This window comes from Symphalangus syndactylus, chromosome 15 (genome assembly GCF_028878055.3).
Source record: "Symphalangus syndactylus isolate Jambi chromosome 15, NHGRI_mSymSyn1-v2.1_pri, whole genome shotgun sequence".
Lineage (NCBI taxonomy): Eukaryota > Metazoa > Chordata > Mammalia > Primates > Hylobatidae > Symphalangus > Symphalangus syndactylus.
Window position 1 is genome coordinate 101,571,602 of NC_072437.2, and position 23,457 is coordinate 101,595,058.

Sequence of the window (23,457 nt, forward strand, 5' to 3'; positions counted from 1 at the left end):
ATAATACAATAAGGCCAACCTCGAGGATCCTCGGTGGGCTACTAGTGCACTTCCTTACAATTAGAAAGTGGAAAACTGGGTCAGCCCTACAGTCACGCAATAATGCCGCGTCACGAAACTGCGCATTCCAAGAGAAACTTTTCTCAGGCCCAGAATTAAGTCGGAGGGATCCTCCGCGCAGCTCAATCCCTAGGAAGCACGAAAGAATGTATCGTAAAGAGTAAAATCACGCGCAATCCACCCAATAGAACTGCAGTTGTTCGTGGGCCTTCTTGCAGAGAAAGGCTGCCCAACCTTGACGGGGCCGTGGGCGCTGCGGGAGGGCAAAAGACCACAGAGATCTGCGAAGCCAAAGTAAACAACGGGGTTGGGGCCGCGAGAATGATCTATAGCGATGCTCCGAAAGGACCCCGCGATAGGAAGCGAGCGCGAAGGGTTCCCTCCATTCTAACAGTCCCTGGGTAAGAGGCCGAAGGTTCCCTAAATACCACACTACCGCGGGGGAAGGGACTGAGAACAACTTCTCAAACTATACTCTCTCGAAATCGCTCCCTTCCTCGAAAGTTCCATCTCTGAGACTCGGATGAGGCCCCGACCCCCTCCGCCCTTGTCCCGTGACCGTCGTCCGCTCAGCCTCCCAGCCGAGTCCGCGGGGCCTGGGACGCCCACCCCGCCCACCCAGGGGACCGCGCAGGGGTGAACTCCCCCGCGCCCCACCTGCGCCTTCCAGACCTCGGGCGCCCCGGCGTCGCCTCGAGAGCTCCCCGCGCGGCCGCCGCGGCACAGGCCAGCTCCAGCTCCCTCACACGGGTCGCCGCTGCCCTCGCCGGGGGCCGGTCCCGAGGTTTCCAAGGCCTCGCGCGCGCGCTCGCCGTGGCAACCAAGACGTTCCAGGACGCGCGCTCTCGAACGCTTCGCCCCGCCCGTCGGCCTCGCTCCCGCCACAGGGCCCGCAGCACGCCGCCGCCGCAGCCTAGGTCACGTGAGTGCCCACGCGCGCGTCTTGCCAGCGGGTTCGTCACCGGCCTGCTCAGACGAGGTTCTGCCCACTCGGACCTTCTAAATGGTACGTGGGAGGACGTCCGTCCCCTTCGGACCCAAGAGTCACCGTAACACTCTAGAAAGGGAGAAAAGGAGCGAGGGCGGCGGGCGACAGAGACCCTCGCGAGTCAGCGGCTCCGCGCAGACCCCCGGGCACGGTCCCCTGCGGCCACGTCGGCTGCTCCGCGCCTGCGCGTTCTCTTTCTCCCCGGCGAAACCGAGGCCTCCGGAGAGACTAGAAGAGAGTGTGGGCAGTGAGCGCTTGTAGCCGCTAGAGGGAGCGCTGGGCACAGTGCACAAGACAATAAAGGCTGATTATCCCCTCAACATCTCTGCAGCTTGAGCTTTGTGACTTTTGTGTCCAGAGCACAGTTAATTTCCAAAATCCCGCCTGCACCACTTGTTTTAAGTCTCGGTGTATGTGTAAAGCCTATCACTATCATAAAACTGTTAGTTCCTGATTCCAGGATACAAAGAGTAAAATCAAGATGAACATACTTTACCTTTGTTGACAAGTGTTTTTAAGTTAGTAAAATATTGTAGATGACAGACTTGTACTCTTCAATAGGGCTGCCTTAGGAACAAAACAGAAAAAAGAAAAAGCAGTATGTACTTGCCCTGAGCATTTAGGACCAGTTTTGTTGTTGTTGTGTTTTTGTTTTGTTCTGAGACACAGTCTTACTCTGTTGCCCAGGCTGGAGTGCAGTGGCGTGATCTCGGCTCAGTGCAACCTCCGCTTCCCAGGTTCAAGCGATTCTCATGCCTCAGCCTCCAGAGAAGCTGGAATTACAGCTGTGCACCACCACTCCCATCTAATTTTTGTATTTTTAGTAGAGATGGGGTTTCGCCATATTGGCCAGGCTGGTCTCGAACGCTTGACCTCAAGTTAGCCAGGCTGGTTTCGAACTCCTGACCTCAAGTGATCCACCTGCCTCGGTTTCCCAAAGTGCTGGGATTACACGCGTGAGCCACCGTGCCTGGCCTTAGGACCAGTTAAGGACCTTCCTAAGGATTGCAGTGACTTACTCCAGATGAATTAATCAGATTAATTTAATCAAAATTAATTAGTGATGGGGACTATTGGACTGGAAGAGGGTTTTAAATTTAAAACTGGGAGCCATTTGGTACTTCCCTCAAATCTCAAAAAGGTAGCAGTCAGTCACCCCAAAAAGCAAAACCTATTAGGAATATATTAATACAGTGGTTTCAAAATGATTTTGCTCTTATACCCCCAAAGGAATCCCCAGAGACTATGACTGTATTCTTACTTCCACGTTTTTGGAGTGACCATCACAATTTCTCATCTGACTTAAATAGTTACAAAAGAAGCAACTTCTGTTTTATTGTAAATTAACATTTTAAAATAAAAGTTATATGACTTTTAAATGTAGCCAGTGGAATCTAAATACCAATTTAATATCTAAAATCATAAATTTTTAAAACTGCGTGAACAAGCTTTTAACAGAAGGAAACTTTACATCATTTCTTTTCTTCTTGAACTCATATTTCCGTTCCATATTGTGAAATTGTACGTCAGTATTTCTTTAGTCTTGCAAATATTGGCCAGGCTTGGTGGCTCATGCCTGTAGTCCCAGCTACTCCAGAGGCCGAGGCGAGAGAATCGCTTGAGCCCAGGAGCTCGAGACCAGCCTGGGCAACATGACAAAACCCGTCTCTACAAAAAAACACAAAAATTAGCTGGGCATGGTGGTACATATCTGTAGTCCCAGTTACTCCAGAGGCTGAGGCAGGAAGATCACCTGAGCTGGGGAGGCAGAGGCTGCAGTGACTGAGATTGTGCCACTGCACCCCAGCCTGGGCAATAGAGCCAGACCCCGTCCCCTCCGGCCCCCACCAAAAAAAAAAGGAAATCTTTTATTGGTCATCTACTCTACTTCTTTACATTTAAAAAGTACATACATTTAAATAGAATTTTTAAAATTTCCAACAGCCATAAAGATGAATGTGTGTTTTTTTTTGTAGAATTTCTGTACACAAAATTGTTATGTACAGAAAACCCTAGAGAATTTACTACGACACTATTAGAACTAATAAATGAGTTCATCAAGGATTCAGGACAACAGGTCAATGTACAGAAATCAATAGTATTTCTATACACTGGCAATGAACATTTCAAAAATGAAATTAATTCCATTCATAATATTATCAAGAAGAATAAAATACTTAGAAATAAATGTAGTAAGTGCAAGACTTGTATGCTGAAGACCATACAACATTGCCAAAAGAACTTAAAGACCTAAATAAGTGGAAAGACATCCCATGTTAAAGGGTTGAAAGACTTAATATTGGGAAGATGGCAATACTTGTCAAATGGACCTCCAGATACAATACAATCCGTGTCAAAATTCCAAAAGACTTTTTTGCAGAATTTGGCAAGCTGATCCTAAAATTCATACAATCCGGGGAAATATAAGGACCCAGAATAGCCACATGCGCACACACACAAATCTTGAAAAAGAAGAATGAAGTTGGAGGACTGATACTTTCCAATTTCAGAACTTACTACAAAGCTGCAGGCCAGGCATGGTGGCTCACACCTGTAATCCCAGCACTTTGGGAGGCTGAGGCAGGCAGATCACCTGAGGTCAGGAGTTCGAGACCAGCCCGACCAACATGGAGAAACCCTGTCTCTACTAAAAATACAAAATTAGCCAGGTGTGGTGGTGCATGCCTGTAATCCCAGCTACCCGGGAGGCTGAGGCAGGAGAATCACTTGAACCCGGGAGGTGGAGGTTGTGGTGAGCCGAGATTGCACCATTGCACTCCAGCCTGGGCAACAAGAGTAGAACTCCAACTCAAAAAAAAAAAAAAAAAGTCAGTGTGGTTGATTTTTGTTTTATGAGATACATTTATGTTCACAGTAGCTTCCATGTACGGTTAAGTTACTGCTAGCCATAGTGGTCTACTGCTGACTTCTAGGAATATTCATACTACTGACTGCAGAATTACGTGGCATCCTAACAGAAAGACACTGGTCAGGCATCATATTGCTTTCTGTTTGGGTCCTACAGTGCCCAGTACCAGAAGGATGTGGGAAAAGAAACAAGTAAAGTGAACAGGCCAGAAGCTCATCTGTAGAAAAGTGTAAGCAAAGGATTCGGTTTGCTCATCAGTACCTGGTCAAAACCTGTCTTAGTGGTCCTTCCAAATTTGGTAATAATTGTGAAATTCTGTGACATTCTTAATACTGAATTATGGAGCTGAACTAAGCTTTCCTAAATTATATTAAAAAGCTAGTCTTGATAAACTATGATAGAGGAAAAACTGAATTATCTGTTATCTCTGTGGAATATGTTGCAAAATCATTTTCATATGAAGAAGCAATCAACATAGAGCCAAGAAAGGTGGGGAAAAGTATTATGGGCTGTGCCAAGCACCTGAATAATAGAATGATGTTATTTTTCTGGATTTTGTGGTGTCTGTAGTATTTGTCAGCTTTTTTAAATCAGTAATTTTTTGATTCACTTTTATTCTTTTCCTGCAGAAGGATTCAAACTGTGAAAACTGCAAGCATCACAAAACTTCGATCTGCTTAGGCCAAAGGGGTGCTTGAGATTAGCAGAAAATAATTGCTTATATTTGGAAACATGTAAAAAGCCATTTTTAACATTTAATATATCTTATTGAGGTAAAACAAGGCTTGGATTGTCAAATCAGACTGACAAGATTCAGAGCTTTTACCCAGTCACAAGAAAATAATGGCAGTATCCAAAAAGACTAATCCAGGTCCCCAGGGCTTCCCCGAATTCCTTAGAACACATTCTGGCTTAGATCTCGCAGGTGAGGTCTCTGAGTAAGCTATGCCAGTGAACACTTACACAGATGGAGCCCTTTCAGTCAGGAACTATCTCCATTTTATACTGAAATACTTATGTGGTGGACACTGACATTTTCCACTGGGGCATTCCATGTATTAATATATCCATCAATTCCAGGTTTATTTACCTTAGGCCATCTAGACAGCCCAGGTGTACCCTGCTAAAAAGCATTTCATAGACAAGGACTCCTCATTCTATTTCCACCAGAATATACCTTGCATGTTTACGAGGAGATTTGACTTGGTCATTTCCACCTAGCCATCTCAGGCTAGGAGTAATTGGCTAAAGACCAGCTGCTATCACTTAACTTCTAACTTTTCTCCCCTGTCTTTTTTTCTCACCAGATCCTTCTAAAAAAAATATTTCTCTAAAACTAGTGAATAATTGTGGCTGAGGTCTTTAAATGAAAATTACCATCATACTATTATAGAAGAGAACAATATTTTGAAATCGTGGCACTTTGGGGGCTTTTACCCCTGGGTAATGCACCAGAGTAAGATTTAGGGAGCTGAGGGCTGTGTATTTCTTGCGTAAAGTGGGAGAAGTTTTAATGTGAAAGGAGTAGTAAAAAAGATACTAGGAAATAGCACTTAAGAAATTAAAATCTGGATATTGATTATCTTATCTTATATCCCTGTAAATTTTCTGCATACCTCCAGTGGTACACATAGCGTGGTCAAATATTTTTATATCACATACTTGTAGCAGAGAGTCTGGGACCACTAGCTCTAGAATCCAAGAACCAAGTTTGAAGCCACCTTCATCTCACAGTTGTTGCCACTTAAACACTCTGACCTGTTTTCTCATCTGTAATATGGGGATGTGATAATAGAATCTGCCTCATAGGGTGGTTACCTAAATTAACTGAAGTAACTCATTTAAAGTTTGCACTCAAGCCAGGTGCAGCAGTTCACACCTGTAATCCCAGTACTTTAGGAGGCTGAGGCAGAAGGATCACTTGAGACCAGGAGTTCAAGACCACCCTGGGCGACAAAGCAAGCCCTCATCTCTAATTTTGAAAAAGTTTGCACTCAATAAATATTGGTAGTAATATAGGAATTTCTTCTCTTCTTGCTGACATTCTTTAATGATTAGCAAAGAGCAATTTGGTTCTAAGCAAATCTTAATGTTTTTTAAAGTCTAATTGTCTTCCTTAAGATTGATGTTGTTTTCTCTTGGCAAAGAATTTATTTCACTGTACTAAAAATGGTAAATATGAATACTATTGTAACCCTGTCACAGTGCCATTAATAAAACAGTAGTATTATACATAGCATTATTTTAATAACATAAATGTTCTCGGAAGAAAAATCTACTTGTTAATGGACTTTAGGAATAATATATGCCTGTTTGGGTTTTAGGCATGCAATATCCATTATACTTACAAATCCTCCGTGACTATGCCAAAGGCTTTTGTGTAGAAGCCTGTAGTTTAGTTAGATGAATGTGCTAAAAGTTGCATCATAAATTATGCTAGATTCAATTTCATTCAGGGTGTCATTTCTTTTATTCACATGCTGAAAATATAGTATTTTTTCTTTTCATCTATTATATAATATTGTCAGTGGGTATTAGAAAACCCAGAGAGTATATCACATAATGATGAATACCATTAAAATGAGAAATGTCCAAATTACTTTAGCCATGAATTGAGTTAGATGTCAGGGTATCCATCTCATGAAGTGAACTTAGGTTATCACTAATGATATAACCGAATTGCTCCAAGCTCATGTTGAAATCAGTGGGATGATTCGGTGTAAACTAAAACTCCTTGTGAGTACATTATGTTGAGGGTTAGTGTTTTAATAATGTTCTAAAAGTTGTACATGAGGTAAGGTTTCCGACCTGTGATCTCATTACATTTTTCTTTCTTGAACTCTACATTATATGAAAAGCATGCATTTGACAAAAAATCAATAATTGTGATGTTCTTAGCAAAGTATAACTTTCCTCTTACAGACCAAATATAGTAGATGATGGGCAATTTATTGATGAAAAATGGAAAACAATTTCTTTAACATTTCTTACTAATCTAATTTGACTTTGTACTAGCTAAATTGTACTTTTTATATTATGTTATAAATAGGCTAATGGGTTGGCTATCTTATTTTCTATTATATGTGTAACAGAGCGGTGGAGTGGGATTTAAAACCAGACACCAAAATTCTTCTAGTAACTGCATTCCTTTAGGAAAATACATTGGTAAGCTACCTAGATTCAAGACGAGTCACCAAGGACACAGGCAAAATCAGACAGATAAATGAGAGAATACTTACACAGCATTTTGTAATACTGTCACTACATTACAAATGAGCAAAGATTTGCACAAGTGGAGTAGGGAATGAGAAGCCGTGAAAACTGAGAAGAGGTCGGGCCTGGTAGCCTCACGCCTATAATCCCAACATGTTGGGAGGCTGAGGTGGGAGGATCAGTTGAGCCCAGAGGTTCAAGACCAGCCTGGGCAACACAGGGAGATCCTGTTTCTAAAAAAAAAAAAAATTGAAAATTAGCCAGGCATGGTGGCACACACCTGTAGCTCCAGCTGCTTGGGAGGCTGAGGTGGGAGAATCTCTCAAGCCCGGGAGGTTGAGGCTACAGTGAGCCATGTTCACATCTCTGCACTCCAGCCTGAATGACAGAACCAGAACCTGTCTCAAAAATAGAAAATTTAAAAATTGAGAAGAGAGCCAAGTAACATGACAGACTGACAAAAGACTCAGAACGAAATTTCCAAATTTTGCATTTGTGGTTGCTTTTGCTGTTGTGATGTATGAAGCCTACATTTTCTGAATACTTTAGAGCAGTTTGCCAAAAAATGCTGTGTTTTGTCTTGTTTTGTTTCGTTTTGCTTTGTCTAGAAATGTAAGAAAAAGGCTCACCATTCATCTTGTTTACATGGTACAGAGCACGACAAATATGTAAAGAATGAGACGAAGAATGATGCTGAGAGAACCCATGAACTGAACTCCTTAGGGAAACGAAGGGCTCAGAGCCAAAGATGTCCTCGAGACTGTAAGCCCCTAGAGAGACCCTTGGACATTTTGAAGAAGGCATTAGATTTTCTATGAGAGGTGGGAATGGAAGCTCAAAGCAAATGTCAATGCCCTCCAGCCAAATACAACCAAGAATACACTGGAGGTTTTAGCAAACTGGGTTTATTACTCTTTGAAGTGAGGGAGAACACACACCATGGGGAGTTAGGAGACGTCTCGGTAAAAGGGTGTTAGAAAGGCCCAATTATAGCACTTGGGCTAGTTTTAGGTGATTTTGGTTTGGTATAAGGAAATGGGCTTTGCTCTGGGTTGGGCGCTGTCAGGAATCAGGAGTAATTCTATGATTGGGGATTTTAAACCTTATCTAGGAGGAAGACGAGAGCCACACCAAACCTGTAATTAGGAAAGAAGCAGCAGTCACTGGTATTAGCCAAGACAGGTAGATGTTTGACCATTTTTGTGGTTTCGACAACATTCAAATTGTCTGTTCAGACATGATTTCAGAGTGGTTGTTTTTGTCTTGATCCTTCAGTAGTCACAGAGTGGTCTTGTCTGACATGCATGTTCTGTGAATTGTTTATGTTCAGTTGGGTAACTCCAAGGCCTAGATAGAGGTAACAGGTCAGCTCCTGGCAACACCTGGAAAGCTAGGCCTGTTCCAGATGTCAAAGGATGCTTTCTTTCTTTCTCACAGACTTTATGAAGTAGAGTGACCTTAGATGACACTGGGTTAGATCTATTTTATCAGATTGAGGGCTGGTTTATTAAATTCTATTCTCCCCTTTAAACCATGTCATTAAAAAGAAAACCTATGTCATGTTTTAATCAGCCAATTAGTTGATTAACAATATCTATTCGATGTCCTTTGTAGGTAGAGGACTATAACAAAAGAAGCATAAAGGAGGTTTTTTTCTACATCATAAGATGTTCTACCATGACCATCCCTTCCTTAAAAAAGTAATCTCTCTCTGTCCAGGAAAAGGTGGATAACTTAGCACACCTTGATTGCTCAGACCCTGCACTGTCCCAAGAAAGTCCTGGTCTTCAGGACTGTCCTCCGCACTTGAGGAATATTCTGTTCTGATAAGAATGGTTTTTTTAATGCCTTTTGCCTGTGGGAGCTGGATTCTGAGTTGCGGAGGTCAACCCTACAGGCACTGCATGCCTGTAAGGTTGATCCCCAGTAAAAATCCTGGACACCAAGGCTCAGGTGAGCATCCCTGATTAATAACACTTTGCACATGTTGTCATGAATTATTGCTAAAAGAATTAAGCATGCCTGTGCAACTCCACTGAGGGAGGATACGTTGGAGCTTGCGCCTGTTTTCTCCTGGACTTCGCCTCCATGCACCTTTTCCCATTGCTAATTTTAATGTATATTCTTTTGCTGTAATAAACCAGAACTGTGGGTATAATTGCTTTCCTAAGTCCTGTGAGTCCTCCTAGTGAACTGTCAATTCTGAGCATGGTCTTGGAGACCCATGATTAATTCTCCAACTGTATGTCTTCTTTACAGCCAATTCTGCTCTATGTGGATTTACTTCTTTAATCTTTTTTTCACAAGAAAATAAGTTTCAGTTTTGGCATACTTTTAATAATAGCTGAAGAGGAAACTAGACCTAGGAACAGAAAACATAAGTAAAGAAGACAAGGTAAAAGTAGAAATGTTTACAACAAAAATCTTGAGAGAGATAAAGTCTGCTTTTTAGGATTGTATTGATTCATTTATTCATTCAAACAATATTTATTAAGCACCTGCTTTGATAATGGAGCCACAGTGATCTTTAGAACAGATGTGGGTATGTGGGTTCACAACACACACTTTGTGTTTTTGTTGTTGGTTTTCTTTTTTGAGTCAGCACCTTGCTTTGTTGCCAGGCTAGAGTGCAGTGGAACTGTCATAGCTCACTATGGCCTTAAACTCCTGGGCTTAAGTCATCCTCCTGCCTCAGCCTCCTGAGTAACTGGGATTAGAGGCATGCATCACCATGCCTAGCTCTACAACATGTATCTTGTATTAAGTTGTCATGGCAGAGCTAACTCTATACAATTCTGAGTGCCAGAAAGGAAATGTGGGAAACACCCAAGAGGTCATATCTGTTTTCAGTATCCACATAACATAACCTTGCTCTGAAATCTCAGTGAGGCCTGGAAAGGGACAGCTATTTTCAGTCAAAAAAATAAAGGTTTGGAATATTGGAACAGCACAGAAAATGACATGCCAACATATCTCCTACTATATATGTTACTTGCAACAAAGCAAAGTAAATTTATAAACATCTCATAAAACTGTGGAAGTGTAAAATCATGAGAAGTTTCTAGTAAGTGTAAACCAAAAATAAAATTCTAAGGTTCCCCCCAGCCATCTGAATGGACTCCCTTCTCAGCCAGGTCTCTTTTAAAATTTAACCTGAGAGACTGTTTCAGGCCATGACGGGAGTTGGGGTCGAAACATGACTCATTATATTAGGTTGGTGCAAAGGTAATTGCAGTTTTTCTCATTAAAGTAATGGCAAAGAAAAACGCAATTACCTTTGCACTAATGTAATAGCTCCTTGGCATTAACATCAACACAGACTTTAAGTCTGATAATGTGGGGATTCAGTCAGGCTGCTGGGAAAAATTTTAGTTATAGAGAATAAACACAAATCCTTTGGGAAGGTCTGAGGGTTTTTGCATATAGTACTTAGCTGAAGGCTACTTTGTCCCCTTAGTTAAATAAATTAGAGTAGAAACAAAAGAATGTGGAGAGTTTACCTAACTAGCTTGTTTACTCATGTGGGCCTAAGACTAACTTTTGATCTACTGTGGGTGCTTAATTGCCTTCCACTCCGGAAGTCCACAATATCAATTACCCCCTAGTGGTGTTGACTCAAGCCTTTGTCAATTAATCTTTACTGAATAAATACGAGTCTGGCTGGTGAGTCTTGCTGGCTGGTCGAGGCCGTGCTTTACAGCACTCCGCTTGGAGTCTGTAAGCAGCCTGGACGCTCAGCTGGATTGGCAAAGCAGAATATCTGTATGTTAGTGTACTTTATTCATCCATCATTGGGTCAGGGTCTGCGGGACAGACCCTCACATGATAAACATTTTACAACCTATTCTCTCTGAAGTCTACTACCTGAAGGCTTCCTTTGCAAACAAGAACTTGAGTCTCCACAATCCTTTGTCTTAATCCAGACAGCCAGCCTTTTCTGTTGATCCCAGGTCTTTAGACAAACTCAACCAACTGTAGACCAGAAAATGTTTAAATTTACCAATAGCCTGGAAGCCCTCCTACTTAAAGTTGTCCCCCCTTTCTGGACCGAACCAATGTATTTCTTAAATGTATTTAATTGATGTCTCATGCCTCCCTAAAATGTATAAAAGCAAGCTGCACCTCGACCACCTTGGGCACATGTTCTCAGGACCTCCTAAAGCCTGTGTCACAGACCATGGTCACTCATATTTGGCTCAGAATAAATCTCTTCAAATATCTTACAGAGTTTGACTCTTTTTGTCAACATAAGTAAGGGAGGATACATGGAAGTTAGTGTGCATGATTTACTAAATTGAAATTTGTAAAATATTTCGTATGTTATTCTGTGTATTAAATGCGGTTTGTTTTATTTCAAGAAATGTAAAGATAAGCCCTTTTAAAGACAGTTTTAATCATTATCCCTCAAACCTATTTTCCCCACCAATTTGTGAATGTCTTAATGTAGATAATTCTTCCTCCACTTGAGAAAGGCAACTGTCCCTTTCCTCATAAAGGCCGCACTTCCTAGGTTCTCAGGGTTGTAGTTGCCGTGGGGGTCCAGGTAACCATCAGCTAAGAACCCTCCTTTGAGTGAGGCAGAGCGTGGATGCTCCTGCTCTTACAACCATGGATACCTAATCAGTTTTTTTCAAGGGTGGATGGTTGGCTTTATCTGGGACCTGCTTCCTGAGGAGGCAAGTGCATGAGTGAAACTTTTGTAATTCAAGCCCCTTGCACATTGATGGCCATCACCCATGGGATGTGCAGATTAGACCTGACCAGTCACAAGTCGTCTTAGCTCATACAGAGGCGAGTTGTTGGAAATAGTCATTTTCTTAGAAGAATGTGAAGGTATGGCCTCCTTGGAAAAAGGCCCTGAGGCCCCTGGTAAGGATCCTGCTGAAATTCAGGATTCAGGGGAGAAGAAGAATGTCCTATGCTATGCAGCCTGCAGCAAGTCACACCCACAGAACTTCTGTTTAAACACTGCTTGTCTTTTTATAAAGGGAACCTATAAGTGGAATGTGAAAGAACCCCTTGGCAAAACAGCAAAGTGGTTAAGAATTATGCATTATTAAAATAATAACTGGTTATGTTCAGGTATTCTCTGTATACTTATAAAAGGTTTTTAAACTCTCTGTAATTGTGGATTACAAGAATAAAGAGACTATCTTTAGTGCTGGTTCACTGTATCATCAGTCAGACACTAGCCCTTCATGAATAGATTATTTATGGGGGCAGCCAAGAAGAAAAATGTGTGATGAATTGCTGGCAAAATCCACCGAACACCAGGAATTCATTGTTGAACATCCTTAATTGTCTTGGGAGAATTCCCATTCCAGAAAAGCTAACACTTTTCTGGCAATATGCAGGTTTTGGATGGAAAGATCAAGGCCCAGAAATTCCAGCTCCAGTACTCTCAGTTTTTGGAGCTGGTCCATCCGAGCCTGATTGCCCAAATGAACTGATATTATAGCTGATTACCAGGAACACAATACTCAACAGATTTAAATGCATCAGTTCATAAAAGGTTCATAAGCAAAGCCACTATTCGTAGAAAAAAAAAGAGAAAAAACTGCTATTTTATGAGATTTGACAAAAATACACCAACATTTATATTTTTACAGTTAAAATTTTCAAACGATTCTTCCCAGAAACTCTTGTTTTTTTGTTATTCAATCATATTCATTTTATGAATGGTCTTTATTTCTTAGTCTTTTTTGCATGTTTGGATTTCTAATTGCTGCTGTTTCTTTAAAAAATAAAGCTCTTTTATGTAAAGCAATACTAACTTGAAAAACCATCATCTCCCTGACACAGCTGCAAAGACTTGTTGCTGTCATGACTGATACATGAAGAGGAGAAATGAAAGTTGAATTTGCCTATTTTTGTCCTCATAGTCCCAGTTTGGCTCGAACAATTGGTACTGTATTACTATTACTGACAAAAAGAAGCTATTGGCCATTTTTAAAACGCTCATTCAGGACACAAGTAGGTCTTGAGAATCCTTGTTTCTTTTAAAAGAGTCAGTTCTGCAATCCAAAATATTTCCTTAGTTTAAATTTATATACAGAGAAGTCCCTGTAGTGTCAGATCACAGCATAGCTGAGCATCACTGAACTATATTTAGTCACAAGGTTTGATTATAACAGCAGGGCGCTTCTTAAGCAGTCCTGGAGACGTGGAAATTAAAATGCTAAGAAAATCCTATTTTAAGTAGCCCACACAAACTACATATATATTAAGCCTACTTGCCAAGTCTTTAAGTTACTCCACCAGAATAAGTTAAAGGACTTTTGGAATTTGATTAACTTTTTTAGATAAAAAGAGTTGCCATTAACTTTTCTGCAAAATTAAATTGGGGATAAGACTAATAAATATTATTTTGGGGGGCCAAGTGGAAGGTCTTCTGCTGACTTTTTTATTCATCATTCTATCTCACCACCTCCCACCCCCAATGAACAAATAAGGTGGCTATGCTTAGATGAAGAAGTAGAAGCTCAGAAAGTTTATGTAATATGTTCCAAACCACAGCAAGTACCAGACAAAGCCAAGGTTCTCAAAGGTTGTTTTCAGAACTGTTAGTTTATTGAAATTAACATTTTGTTGAATACTGTATGCTCAGCATGATTAGTTTCCCTATATTGTCTTTAAACTCCTCCCACCCAAAATTATATGGAGTGGGGTTTATTGACATTACATAACACAGTCAAGGTCTTGTGGCTAGTAAGTGGTAAAACTGTAATTTAAATTGGAGGCTTTGACTTTAAAACCTTAGCATGTTTTTCTTATACCACAGTGTCTTATTATTTATCCAATTCCCTAGAGGTAATGTACTTTGGAAAAATCTGAAACACCTTAGAAAAAAGATTAATTTGCCAAGGCTAGAGATGGCTTCTTCAGGTTAGCTCTAAATGTAGACATATACTTAATGCCATGGACCATCACATGCAGCTGTTTGAGTCCTAACAGTCTTACCTACTACCTACATGAACTTAGGCAAGTTACTTGCCCTCAAAGCTTGTTTCCAACTTGGCTTGTTGAGAAAGCAGTAACGACTTCATAGGATTGTATTTGGGATTAAATAAAATAACGTATGCAAAGCTCTGTACTCCACAAGAGACAGCAGATTGCAGTAGTCAAGAGCACAGATCCTGAAGCCAGCTGTTCAAATTCAGAGTCCAAATTCTGGATCCGCCACTGGCCAGCTTGGTGACCTTGGGCAAGTTTGCTGTATTCATCTGTGTCATCTGTGTCCTCACTGCTAAAACAGGGTAATGATAGTAACTGCTTCCTGAGCCAGTATGTATAGGGTATTTAGGATAGTGCCTGGAACACTGAACACTATGTAAGAGGTTGTTAATTAAAAAAAAAAACAAAACACCTCTTTGAACATAGTAGATGCTGAATTTTATTCTGCAATCACCCAGGTGGATTAAAAATAAATTTTTAGGCCAGGTGCGGTGGCTCACACCTGTAATCCCAGCACTTTGGGAGGCTGAGGTGGGCAGATCACAAGGTCAGGAGATCGAGACCATCCTGGCTAACACAGCGAAACCCCATGTCTACTAAAAATACAAAAAATTAGCCAGGCATGGTGGCACACGCCTGTAGTCCCAGCTACACGGGAGGCTGAGCCAGGAGAATCGCTTGAACCTGGGAGGTGGAGGTTGCAGTGAGCCAAGATTGTGCCACTGCACTCCAGCCTGGGTGACAGAGCGAGACTCCATTTCAAAAATAAATAAATAAATAAATAAATAAATAAAGTTTTAAACTTAAATTTTTGATTTTTGGAGAAAATTCCTGCATTGCCATTAGGGAAACATGTCAAATGAAATCAGCAGTTCTAGGATGATGAATGTTAGAGCTACCCTAGTAAGTTCACTGGATTTGGGGGTAGGAAGATGAGGCAGAGAGGAAGGTGTCTTTAAGAGTGTCTTTCAGATTTGGGGATTAGTTACCTAATCCCCAGATGACACTAGGAGCTATTTCATACTGAGATGGGGAAGAGAAGAATTATGCATATGGGAACAGTAAGAAGTAAAAGAACTAGCATTTGTAGCATCTCCCAAGTACCGGGCATTGTGCTAGGCACTTTGTATACAGAGTAACTCATTTCATTCTCATAACTACCTTTTGGGTTTTACTCTCTCTGTTTTTAGAGATCTGTGAAAATCTTTAAAGGCGTGTGTTTTGCCATATATGCAAGTGAATCAACTTGCCAGATAAAAGTTTGCTGCGTAAATATGGTAAGACTTCTTCTTCTCTTGCCCCCTTCCCCTACTAAGCTCTGAATTTTCACATCAATATTTATATTGCTATGTTAAGAGTAGGCACTAATTTCACCAGAAAGTGACCCTTTTCTATTCTTGGTAGTTAGTCTTTTAATACTTCCATAGACAAAGAAACTTTTGAGATGCCATGCAGGCTCTAAAGTTCTGTAATAACTTGGAAGTCTGTGATGGTTAGACAACTCTGTCCAGAAATGTCTTGGGAGCTGTCATGTTTCTCCAATACTCACATTAGACACAGACATACTATCATGGAGCTAAAACTCATGGTGTAACGATATTGCACATTAACCTCATAATGCTGTCTGTATCAATTTCAACATTAATATAATGTAACTGTTTCCAGGTGGAAGCAAACCAACTTATACACATGTTTTTATTGCAGTCTTCTGAAAAATGCATGCCATCTGTATTACCTCAAACTTTTGGGAACAAAATACATTAAGCAGAATCTCAAATAGTCAAAAGAATTTGTCTTTTTCAGGATATTTCTGAACTCTCTAAAAGAAAACAAATTTTGAAATATAGAATACATAAATTTTTCAAACACAAGCACTACCAGAGGAAATTGCTATTAATTTTTATCACTGTTATGCAGATATTTGGTGGAATCACATGAATGTTCAACTATCAGCACTTTCATGTGCCTAATAGATCAAGTAGTTTGTAAATCTCAGGGAACATTATTATAATTTTTTTTCAGTCGCTTTGCATCATTCTTTTTTGTTGTTTTTGTTGTTGTTGTTTTTGAGACAGCGTTTCCCTCTTGTTGCCCAGGCTGGAGTGCAAGGGCGTGCTCTTGGCTGACTGCAACCTCTGCCTCCTGGGTTCAAGAAATTGTCCCACCTCAGCCTCCTGAGTAGCTGGGATTACAGGTGCCCACCACCACACCCAGCTAATTTTGTATTTTTAGTAGAGACAGGGTTTCGCCATGTTAGCCAGGCTGGCCTCAAACTCCTGACCTCAGGTGATCCATCTGCATCAGACCCCCAAAGTGCTTACATCACGCCTGGCCCCTTTGCATCACCCTAAAACCGTCTTTTCATTCTGATGGATAATTGAAACTGAAAACTTTCTAAACTTTGCTAAGCATTTATTGCTACTATTTACATTTTTAATTATACTACAACATTCTTATAGTAAGAAAGCTATTACTGATGACTATTGTAATCTCTATTGATATTTACAATTGATATTTTTGCTCTTTGGTTTTAAGACAAATTCTTGACTGCATGAATATCAATAATAAAAAGATTTTATGCTTGTGTGATGTTTCAAGGTTGTCAGCATGCTGTGCAAAAATTACCTTGAGCAATGCCTAGGACGCTCCATTGTAGGCAGACCTTATTATCACTCCAGTCCTTGTACTAGACCCCAGGCAAACAATACCCATGTCAGCCGGGTGTGGTGGCTCACGCCTGTAATCCCAGCACTTTGGAAGGCTGAGATGGGCAGATCACCTGAGGTCAGGAGTTCGAGACCAGCCTCGGCAACATGGCAAAACCCCGTCTCTACTAAAAGTACAAAAATTAGCCGGGCATGATGGTGCACACCTGTAATCCCAGCTATTCAGGAGGCTGAGGCAGGAGAATCACTTGACCCCAGGAGGTGGAGGTTGCAGTGAGCTGCAATTACACCACTGCACTCCAGCCTAGGCGACAGAGCAAGACTTCCATCTCAAAAAAAACAAAACAAACAAAAAAAAACCCACGTTATGGAAGAAGAAACAGAGGTTCAAGAGGTGACCAGCTATGAAGGGGTGTGGCTATACCCAGATCTAATGAGTCACAGCTGACTACATGTATTCACTACATCTTTGTTAAGCAACTTGTCCAGTAGTGACTCAGTTATTGAAAAAAGTGCATTTCACTATCATGCTCTGAATGAGACATTGCTCTCAGGATGCAGAATCCCTAGTTTCTTTCTCCCCTGTATGCTTTACATGCGTCCAGACCTTCTCAGGTGGCCTCTGCACCACAGTGAAGACGAAGCTTATGGCCTCGGCCAAGTGTGCACCCTACTCCTCCACCAGGCTAACCCTCAGGGCTGGCTTGGTGCCTAAGATAGCCCACAGCTTGCTGCCCCTCAGCTGCTAGCCCAAAACCAACAGCAAGAAAGCAGACTGTAATGTGGAGGATACTTCTTTTTTTTTTTTTTAAATGAGATTTTGTTCCTAGGAGACTCTAAAAATTAATACCTTATTCCACTGTTCTTTTTGGTTATGTAAGATTATTTTCCAAAATGCTGGCAGTAATTGTCCTCTGTATTAGCTAATTTTCTGCTGGTGATTATCAACATGGTGGAAAGGCAGGATTGGTTAAATCGGGGCTTCTCACTCTTTAACATGCATACACATCCTCTGAATATTAAAGAAAAAATACAGATTCTGATTCAATAGGTCTAGGATGGCACCTGAGAGGCTGCATTTCTGGAAAGCCCCAAGGGACTGGTCCACAGACCACACTTTGAGTGGCATGGAACGAAAGTATTTCAAACAGTCCTTGTACCTGCCCGATGATCTGTGAGAATAGGATCAGTGTAAAGATTAGTAATGATTCTTTTTTCTGAAAACAATAACAACCAAAATCGTTTCTAGTTGATTTTATTTTTCCCTATTTACTTTTTCTATGAGAGTATGGGAATTAAATGGAATTCTCTTTCCTAGTGTTTGGGAATAAATCAGATGTTGAGTTAAATAGGCATCTCTCTCTCTCTCTCTCTCTCTGTCCCTCTTTTTCTCTGTTTCTCTTTCTTTCTCTGTCTCTCTGAACTCCAGAGAAATGCTGAGCTGCTGCCTTTTGGTCCTCCCCCTTCTCTGAATTTTCCCATCTACTCTTCTCTGCCTTTGCTTGATCTTTTTTCCCCCATGAAGATTTGGGGTTTTTATTGACCGGAGACAGATTTTGGCAAGAATGTCCCAGTTATTTTAGCTTGTGCAGTTGGTCACATTCTTGTGAAATTAGCCTGAAATTAGATTACTGCTCAAGATAGCCATGAAATAATATCAGCACTCAGTATTTAATTCTGAATTATCTGGCAACACTGAATCAGCTCTGCCAAAATGGACATGTCCCAGTGTCTCAGCAGCGATAGTGTTGCAGCCTGTTGGTTTTTTGTTGTTGTTTTTTGTTTTTATTTTTACTTTTGAGACAAATACTATAATAAGATGCACAAATAATAGTTTTAAGTGTACGTCATCCAGCTTTCCTCAAAGATAACACCTTACATAACCATAGTACATTATGAAAATCGGGAAACTAGCATTGGTATGTATTATTAACCAAACTACAGGCCTTATTTTGATTTTACCAGTTTTTACATGCCCTCTTTTTTTGGGCTGGGGGACGGTATGCAGTAGTATAAAGTTTTACATATCTGTATATAGATTCATGGAACCACCATCACAATCTTCCTGATTGCTAAAAGTTGGTGTTCTCCAGGATTCTGTCCTGAACGCTATTCCATTTTCATTCTCCACATTATCCCTGGACCCTCTTATCAGTAATGGTGACTGTAACTATCTTTTCTATTTGGGTAATTCTCAAATGTATAACCTTAACCTCTCTTGAGCGCTATACCTCACCATTTCCTGGCCTACTTCTGGACACCCACTGACTATTTTATCTGTACCATGAGCTCCAACATAGCCAAAATTGAACCTGTATTCCTTCATTTTTAAACTAAATAATCTCTGTTTGAGGGATTAACACCTTGTGGCCCAAGTCAGAATTCCCAGGGATCATCTTAGAAGCATCCAGTCTCCCTAATCCACCTCCACATAATAAAAACAGCCAACACTCCTAGGGCAGGTACTGTGTGCCGGATACTGTCCCACACCCACTTGAGGGATCAGCTCACTTTGTTCTGATGGCAATCCCACGCTTTGTCAGAAATGGATCCAAGTTTCGTGAAGTCTGAAACTTATATAGTTTCAGGTCCCATTAAAGAAAAAGAACAGAAGATTACAAATATTAGAATTAGTATTTGTCAAGGGAAATATTTGGGCTAGGGCAAGTGAGGGGCCCTGAAAATTGACCTTCACTAAATTCATAATCTATCTGCCTTTGAGATAAATGCCATTCTTCTTGCCATTTTACAGTGAGACAATCAAGGAACACAAAGTTTTCAAAAGTTAACTTGACCAAGGTCCTCCTGCCACAGGGGCCTCATTACCTCTTGCTGTGTTTTAACAGAGGCCTCCTATGTGACCTCTCTGCTGTCAATCAGCCCCCTTCATCCATTCTCCACATTGACCCCAGAGGGATCTGCACACAGGGCCACGTCTCTCTCCTGATCCAAAGCTGTCACTGGTTCCTGGTCCCTTTTAGGATAAGAACTAAACTGTTTTGCGTGACTCCCTGGCTGTCTCCTCTGACACTGGAGGTTGCATGATGCTGAACTGCTAGGGGCTCCCACCAATGCCCCACACTTCCACTTCCTACTCCTTTCCACGTGTCATTCTGCTGCCAGGACTGCTCTCCTCCCATCTCCTCTACACACTGCACTCTTTATCATTTTACCCAAAGTAGAAAATGCATCATTGGTTATTTTTAGCTTATAGAAGCAACAGATGGTTAAAGTAAAAAAAAATTATGCAATGCAAAGAATTAAGTAAAAACTACCACATCTGTGGCCCCATTTTTTTGGGATGAACCACTATTAAGTGTATGGTGTACATACTTTTCATTTTTCCTATTCTGTGTGTGTATGTGTGTTCTAGCCTATAAAATTGGGATATGTTACTATGTTATTATTATTTTTTTATTTTTATTAATCTTCCAGACTTTTCTCCAAAATGTTTTTCATTTTGTTTGTTTTTGCAAATCTCTTAGATTACTAGGAAAGCCAGGTCTCTCTTCCTGGATTTCTTCTCCTATATACTGCCTATTGATACCTACCCACTTCTCTATGGAGCACGGATGAAGGATATTGGTCATGTATGTTGAAATATTTGTCCAACTTTATCCCTAGTTTTTTGACTTTGTAAGGATGAGGAATTTTAATTTGTATATACTTGTAGACACCTTTAGAACAATGACCATATCTTTTTTTATCTCCATAGCTCCAGCATCTAGTACAATGTCTGCAATGGAACAGGCGAGCTGTGAATATTTGTGGAATGCACGGGTGGACTAAAGACCTATCACCTCACTCTAGAGTGCCCAGCATGTTGGAGGTAAGAGCTCATCTTCTGGTCTCTTTACCCCTTCTCATACAGAGCCAATCACCAAATCCTGCAAATTCAACCCTCAAAATGTCTTTACATATCCCACAGCCACCACCGCTCTGTCAGACTTACCATTTCTCACCTGGATTCCTGCAGTAGCTTCCTCTCTCTGGTCTCTCTAAGCTAATGCTTTCTCTATGTGTGACCAGGGTTTTCTAAAACACAATCTGTTCATTTCACTGTCCTGCTTAAAAACCTGGAATGACTCCATAGTGCCTGGAAAAGCAATCTAAATACTTTAGAAAGGAATTCAAGGCCCTCCATAAAATCTGGTCTGACTTCCCTACTCAGCGCCGCCTCTTTTTCTTCTCTCTCTTTACATCTTCTATTCTCCAGCTGTGCCACACTTTCAGCTGTTCTAGAACAGACCTTATATTTCACAACTCTTTGCTTATTAGATCCATCTCAAATGTCAGACATTCCATGGAATCTCATCCTGTCTCTCTATCAAAATTATCACACTACTATTACCACCATTAGCACCACAACCCTTACCTGGTTGGTATCTTCTGGCACTCTAGAGTGAGGTGATAGGTATCCTGTATCCTCTACACTTCCTCATTAATTCAAAGATAACTTTATATTTCTCTCCCTATTTCAACTTCCTGCCTCCATAGAAACAATTTTCTGGTTCAGCAGTTTCAATGAATCAATCAAATATTTGTATATCTGTTATGTGCAAAGTACTGACTCCATTTCTGATACTCAACTCACTTTTCAGTTGAAATTTTGAGTGCAGCCGAGTTCTGAAAAATTATTAGTTTGTAAAAGTCTGAAAATACATGCATTTATAAAAATCTTGGGGGACCTCCTCTTTCGGCTTGGAATACCCCTCCCTCTGTCTCTGTACAGGGGAGCTTCTTCCTTCTGTCTTCGCCCTTCCTTCTTGCCTATTAAACTCTCCACTCCTTAAAACCACCTTACATGTATCTGTGTCGTTTTATTTAAACTGGCATGAGGACCAAGAACCGTGGTGTTCCTCCACTCATCAGAGCTGTAACATTTTGATGCATGCGCCGAGAAAGAAAATTCAATCATCAGACTGAAGCAATCAAACTCCAAATGGTGCTGTAAACTGAACCACACATGGACACGCCATTCTTCTAAGGACCCTTAGATCCACCCCAGAAGGAGCGCTAGCTGCTGTTCCCCATTCGATGCCCCTTTTCATCAGGAAGTAGCCAGAAAGAGTCACCACCCAAAACCCCCTAACAGCAGTTAGTGTGGCATCTCCACAGCAGGAAGTGTTGTAGGAAAAGGGGTCCTTGGGAAGTTTTCGGTTTTTAAAGCATCTCCGGAAAAGTTTCTTGTAAAGCCCCGGCTCTCAGAGCCAGGCCAGCAACCTTTGATATGCCAATGCTGGCCATCGGAAACTGGGTCCACCCAAACATGGAGGCCTTCTTGCCCTTTCCCCACATGTTCCTGGCAACATGGCTGCCCCCACATATCCCCACATGTGTAGAAAATCATGACACCCTGCACTTGCATATTAAAAGGGTAGGGTGGGAAGGCCAGCTTTTTTGCAGGTTACGTGAACGACATGCCTAGTCAAACCAATCCCCTGAGCCCTATGCAAATCAAACACCGCCTACTCCAGCCTCTGCATATATACCTGGCTGGTATCTGTGGCAAGGTGGGGACCTCGTCTTTTGGCTTTGGAGACCCATCCCTCTGTCTGTGTACAGGGGAGCTTCTTCCTTCTGTCTTCCCCTTTCCTTCTTGCCTATTAAACTCTACGCTCCTTAAAACCATTAAAAAAAATTAAAATAATTAAATTGGGATGAAAAAAGCCTTGTAAGCTTCTCTTGGAACAGAAGATCTGAAGCAAACAGGGAGATAGATGGCAGTGTATTCCCAGCCTTGTTAGCTAAGCAAGTGAGCGGGAAGCAGGGCTTCTATTCACAGGTGATATCTCCTCACTCAGTATGTGATGATTGTCATCTGGCACAGTGTCTTCTGGTTCAATTAAAATATGTCTGAGTTTTTGGCCTAAATATATTAATAGACACAAATATTAAACTCATTTTTCCTAAGCTTTTAAAAAATTATATATTCTCAGGATACGATGGATAATCATTTGCCTCTGCAAATTTAAGGCACAAAATTTATTTGTGTGTTCTCTAGTCTCATTGCAACATGCTTTAGGGCTAAATATAATCAAGAAAAGAATTCAATATACATACATTAATATTAGTAAACCTTTGCCCCTAGTAAAATGATCATGGCTCTAAAACTTTAAGGCTTATCACTTTTCTTTCAAGGAAACAGTTGGGCATATTTTAAACATATCAACAAAAAATAAATTCTTTCATTTGCTCATTCCTTTCTCCCTTCCAGCGTGTTAAGCACTATATGAGCTGCTGAGGGTAGAGGAATAAACAACAACACAGGTGTGTCCTCTGCCCAAACCAGGCATAAATGAGCTTCCAAATGAACACAAACAAATTTGGAAGGCTTTTGAGGAAGAAGGACCATTAAAAAAAGGTACAGAGAGAATGTATTGAGATCATGTTTATCAATTGCTGAAATAAAACATTCTCCACAATTTCAATGATTCTCCAGCCAATATATTATTACCCCTCCTTATTAAAAAAAAAAAAACTAAAAAAACCTGCCAATAGAAAGCTGCCTTTCCTAGTAGATTGCATGCAAGTCATACTGTTAGCTAGAACTTAAGATACCTTGTTGATTTAATCAGTAGGTTACTATGTGTAATAATTCAATATTAAGAGAAGTGAGGCTATCAATATTATAGATATATTTTACATTTTTCCAATCAGTCATTACTAAAGCTAACATTAAAAATCTTATTATATTACACTCTACT

At 40.8% G+C, this 23,457-nt stretch overlaps 1 protein-coding gene across 19 annotated transcripts in view; it reads right to left on the minus strand.

Annotated features, from left to right (window-relative positions):
* Positions 1-23,457, minus strand: part of SPART (spartin) — an 80,990-nt gene that overhangs the window by 35,314 nt on the left and 22,219 nt on the right. For 3 of the 19 annotated variants that reach the window (XM_063618873.1, XM_063618872.1, XM_063618875.1), the window contains exon 1: positions 295-546. The exons of 2 other annotated variants lie outside the window; for them this stretch is intronic. The gene's annotated coding sequence lies outside the window, so the exon portion shown is untranslated. Of the gene's footprint in view, positions 1-19; positions 659-717; positions 1,259-23,457 lie in introns of those variants that run through there. 14 more of the 19 variants (XM_063618876.1, XM_063618877.1, XM_063618874.1 and 11 more) reach the window with 13 other exon arrangements.